Source organism: Micromys minutus (assembly GCF_963924665.1).
Source record: "Micromys minutus genome assembly, chromosome: 6".
Lineage (NCBI taxonomy): Eukaryota > Metazoa > Chordata > Mammalia > Rodentia > Muridae > Micromys > Micromys minutus.
The window spans coordinates 10,559,795-10,565,183 of NC_137975.1; the positions used below are offsets into that span (position 1 = coordinate 10,559,795).

At 38.0% G+C, this 5,389-nt stretch overlaps 1 pseudogene across 1 annotated transcript; it reads right to left on the reverse strand.

Moving 5' to 3' along the window:
• Nucleotides 1–688: 688 nt before the first annotated feature.
• Nucleotides 689–1,338, reverse strand: LOC308421697 (signal peptidase complex subunit 2-like; annotated as a pseudogene). Its single transcript has one exon. The product of its transcript is annotated as a signal peptidase complex subunit 2-like (transcript).
• Between the last annotated feature and the right edge of the window lie 4,051 nt (nucleotides 1,339–5,389).

The following is a 5,389-nucleotide window of genomic DNA, read 5'->3' on the forward strand; positions in this document are numbered from 1 at the left end:
GAAAATCTCCTGTGCCTGTGTGCTCTTAGCTCTTCCCTACTTTCTTTTCTATTAATTTCACTGTACATGGCATTATGTGGAGATCTTTGATTCACTTGGACATGGGTTTTGCATAAAGATATAAAGGGGGTCAATTTCTATTCTTCTGCATGCTGTCTCCCAGTTGACCAAGCTCCATTTGTTGTAGAGGTTGTCCATTTTCCATTGAATATTTTTAGCCATTTTTTGTCAAAGTTCAAGTGGCCATGGGTGAGCATTAATTTCTGGGACTTTTATTCTACTCCATTAGCCTACCTGGTAGTCTCTGTACCAAAACCAAGCAGTATTTGTTTTCACAATTACTCTGTAATACAGCTTTAGGTAAGGGATGGTAATTTTTCTAGAAGTATTTTATTTTTGAGATTAGTTTTTACTATCCTGGGTTTTTTTTATTATTCTAAATGATTTTGCAAATTGATCTTCCTAACTCTACAAAAAATTAAGTTGGAAATTTGGTGGGGATTGCATTCAATTTGCACATTACCATAGGTATCATCTCCATTTTTTCAATGTTGATCCTTCTAATCAATGAGTCTCAAGAGTTCTGGTCAGCCTCTCCCAAGGTAGACAGAATGCAGAAGTGGACTCACCCTTCCGCTTAAGATGGAGAGTGCTCCTTCAGCTCTTCTGAGCTTCCAGTGGCCTGTGTTTATTCTATTTTTCTTACTGTGTTGAGACTGCCATGGAGCATGACATTTCAGGTTCATATGTATCCATGACCAGTGTCCCACTTTGATCAAAGAACTTAGCAATGGGCTTGGTAAACTCTCATTACAGCTGGTGCTTTGCTTATCCACTGATGAAGGTCAGCTTCAGGATGTATTTGTCATCAAAATTTTGAGGCTGAAGGACAGGTGCCAAATATCATCAAGATCTGTTCCTGTAGGGTATTTTCAGTGAGCCTCATAAAGCTGCTCTTCTCTTTATATGAGGATTAAATTGTCAGACTCCCCATCATCGCAAGATATAATATGACTCTCAAAGCCACTACTGGCTTGGACTCTGGAAAAAGATGCATGTAATCCCAAATAGAAGACTCTATGGCAAAGAAGCAGGAGATAGTACAGGTGGTGAGGTGACCATTTATACTTATCCAGGAGTACTTTTTGAAATATCATTCAGAGAGCTTTTCACAGCTGATCCATCCTACTTACCAATTTCTCCAGGCTCATCACCAATCTTCCACTTATCCAACAAACCACTTTGGAGGTTTCTCGTTCCACAGCTGCTGCTGCCTCCAACCCCGCTACTGCCTCCTCCACCACCAGTTCTCCAGCCTTGCAAAACCATTGCTGCCATCTTGTCTTCCTCCCTGTCTCCATCCGATATGATTTGTCTGAAGCAGATTGGCTGAAACAGCTCATGTCAGTAAATCAGCTTTAATTGCGTTAATAGCTAGCATCAATTCTTCTGCAATTTCTATAACAAAAAACTTAAAACAGCTACTTTTGTTAATCATTTAGCAAAAATAAATATTACTAATTCTCTGTGTGTTCAATAAAATCTTGATAGGCATTTGGAACAACAAAGACATGTTTTTATGATACTAAGCAAATTATTGGAGAGGAGATTCAGAGTTTAAAAATAGAATATTATCTTGAGTGTTATGCTAAATACCAGTGGAATGTACAAAGACACTTGAAAGATATTTGTCATGATTCTAACACCTCTCTTGCATTCTAAGATTATGAATTTAAAAAATTCTGTACCAATGAATTTTGATGCTACAAATATTCTTGATAAACTTGTACATGCCTTAAGGTTAGAATTTCCATCTTGGTCATACTTCAAGAATGACTTATATAGATTGATCATGCTAGCCCTGCTTTTCTGGATAATCCTTTTATTTCTGTACATGTGATAAATCTTGCCTTTAACATCGTCAATATGTTGGCGAACAGAATACATGGCTTGAAACTAAAATTGAATCTACAAGCAGACTAACTAATTTAAAAGGCCATTAGTCAATAATGGAAAGTTTCTGTGCAGTGCCTTACCATCCTAAGACAGAATAACATTGCTTTTAAAAATGCATACCCCACAACATGTAAGAAAGATGTTTATTTCAGAACAACCAAAGACAGACACAGTCTTATTTATGAAATTAAAAAGGGGGGGAAATGTGAAGAGATTTTCCTAAGTACTTGTCACTTAATTTGAAAGAGGAAGTAGAATCAGTAAAGAGAATTGCATTGGGGTAATGCTAGTATCAAGCTAAACACAGCCAAGGAATATGTAACTTCCCTTTTGCCTTGGTATTCCTGCCGTTATGAAAGTAGAAAGTAGGTTATAAAAGACTCTGGAAAACTTGGGTAAAAATATCCTTACTTTACCATAGGAAGCAGTTCATATACAACAGAAAACCACAGCTTCTTTGGCTGTCCTAAGTTTCATCTGGTGATACTCAAAAGATAAAAGCAATCATGTGACTTAATGTTCTTTTTGATAATGATATCCTAAATGAAGAATAGACCATGGTTCTTTACCACACCTTTAGTTAATATAACCACATGGTACAAAATAAAACGATGTCCAATATTATTCTGGATAGTGCCTCTGATTCAATAGTATCCCTGTAACACAAAGAATAAATATTAGGCCTATAAAGTATTAATTTTATAGCTTAATAATTTTGTTTTGGTCTTATTCTGATATTTTCTACCTAAAATATTTAAAAGCTTCTCAGAAAAAAAAGTAAAAGATTCTCCAGCCATGTGCCTGTGAAACTAGCATATTAGCCAAGAACGTGAATATTTTGATATTCATAGAACCCAACAGATAATCAAAGGTTAAGAGGACAGGACTGCTGCCAGCAAAGAACATTTGCTGGCTCACACCATCAGCTATTTCTGCAGCTACCTTTCCTCTGTGAAAAAATTCCCTCTGTACTCTTTTACTATAGGCATATTTGGTTTACCTTTTACCCAAACTAAAAATATGCTCACTAAAGATCTTTATGTGACATTTACAACTGACCACCAAAATTATAAAAAAGAAATCTTAGACAAGCAATGAATACAAATTCATGGCTTATTAAAAGAATGGCTTCATGAAATTCTTAGGCAAATTGATGAAACTAGAAAATATAAGCCTGATTTAGGTAACCCAGTCACAAAAGAATATACACGGAATAAACTCACTGAGGAGTAGATATTAGCCCAAAAGATAAGAATATCCAAAATGAAATTCACAGACCACATGAAGATGAAGAAAAATAAAAAGACCAGGGTATGGATTCTTCAGTCCTGCATTGATGGCGGAATAGGACAATTGTGGGAGATGAAGGAAAAGGGAGACTGTAGATAGATAAAGGGGGAAAAAGTAAAGCTGTCAGCATTGGGATATGGAAGAAATTTGATAGAGGTACAGAGGGTCAGAAAATTAAACAAAAATATGTAGGAGGAAGATGAAGAACTCAGAATAGCCACAACAGGGTCAAAGACACCAGGGAAATGTGAGGCTCTCAGGAACCACCATGGATGACTTCAGCCAAAATGCACAAAAAAGGGAAGATAGAAACTGTTGGGACCACCTTCAGTAGATAGGCATGGCCCCTGGTGGAGGTATGTGGCTACCCACATATCACAAAGTTTTTAAACCCAGAAATGTCTCTTTCCAAAAGAAGAAAAGGGACAGAGAAATAGAACAGAGCCTAAAGGAAGGGCAAACTAGGGACTGTTCAACATGGAGATCTATCATGTCTGCCAACCCAACACTTTTGTTGTAGTCAGAGGCACTTGCTTTTAGGATCCTTCTATGGCACTTCCTGAGGAATTTCAGCCAGGAACTGTCCACTGCAAATGTGAATGCATAGAGCCAACCATTAGTCTGAGCTCAGGGAACCTGGTGGGGAAGCTGACAGAACTAAAGGCCTAGACAAGGGTTACAACCCCATTGAAGAACAACATAGACTGGCCTGACACCTATTTCTCCCAGAGTCTAGACAACCAACCAAGAAGCATATCTGGAGAAACCCATGCCTCCAAACACATATGTAGCAGAGTATGGCCTTACCTAACAGCAACAGGAGTGGAGGCCTATGGTCCTGGGAAGGTTTGATACCCCAGCATATGAAGATGCTATAGTAGTGGGGTGGGAGAATGTGGACAGTTGGGGGAGCATTCTTATAAAGGCAAGAAGTAGCTGGTGGGCAGATGTTGGCTGGAGGGAACTGTGGAGAGGTAACTGGGAAGTGGAATAGTATGAGATGGTGAGTCGGTGGAGAAGGTAATAAGGAAGTGGGATATCATTTGAGATGTAAACAAATGGACTGATTAATATATAAAAGAATCATTACATCAAGAAACATCTAGTTTCATAGAACTTACCATGACCTAAGGAAAAAGAAATAGGAAAGCAGATAGAGTAGAATAATAGTGCACAACAAGGCCAACTGAAAAGCAAACACACACAAATGAAATCTATCCAGCCATTGTCCATGGCTAAGTTTAGGAGAAAGAGGAACAACTCTTTTTTTTTTTTTTTTAATAAAGAACTGCTATGGGCTGCTGAGATGTATTCATTTCAGCCTGCTGTTGGCATTCGCTGTCATAGTAAGCTATTTCCATAATCAATAGACAGAAAGGCAGGGGTGAATGTGATATGCTTGGGATATCCTTTAGGATTTATAATCAGTAAGAAGAACGTGAAGCTCCATTCCTAACCTGGTGTACTAGGTTAGGTTACGATGAAAGTCCCCGATGATCATAGTATATAGCTACAAACTAGGGCCAACAGAAGAAACTTTGGTTATCAAGCAGAGAATTTTCTCTCTGGGCCACATGCCTTTTTATAATCGTGTAGTAGTGACTAAGTTCATGAATCACAAACCCATACTCACATTGGAAGAAAAGGAAAAGGATAAGCCAGAAAGTTAGATTCCGCAGGCAAAAGAATGGGAGGTAGGGGAACCAATGCACAGAGCTTACTAGCTCTCCCATGCTGAGCAAAATTAATAAGCACAGTATGTACATATGATGGTTTTCTGGATTCTTCATTTCTCCCTGTTCTGTGGCGAGATGAACATCTCTCAAGTACATCCATATTGGAATAATTGAAAAAACACAAGCATAGTCTTTTGAAGGGAAATTAAATTCAAGGTCTGAAAACTCATGTAAGTTGGGGCCAAAAGGTTAGTTTGTAAGTTTAAAGGCCTAGAACTGAGAACATTATAAAACAAGTCCAGGCATGTCCAGCTAAGCCCATTGTTAAAACATTCCTGAGGCTAGGTTAACTGACCATAAAGATACAATAGGAATGCAGAATCTTATCCAGGCTGTCTATTACAACTGAGTCATTGATCAAATGAGCCCCTCCTGAGTCTATTTAAAAGTTATATGTTAACCACAAG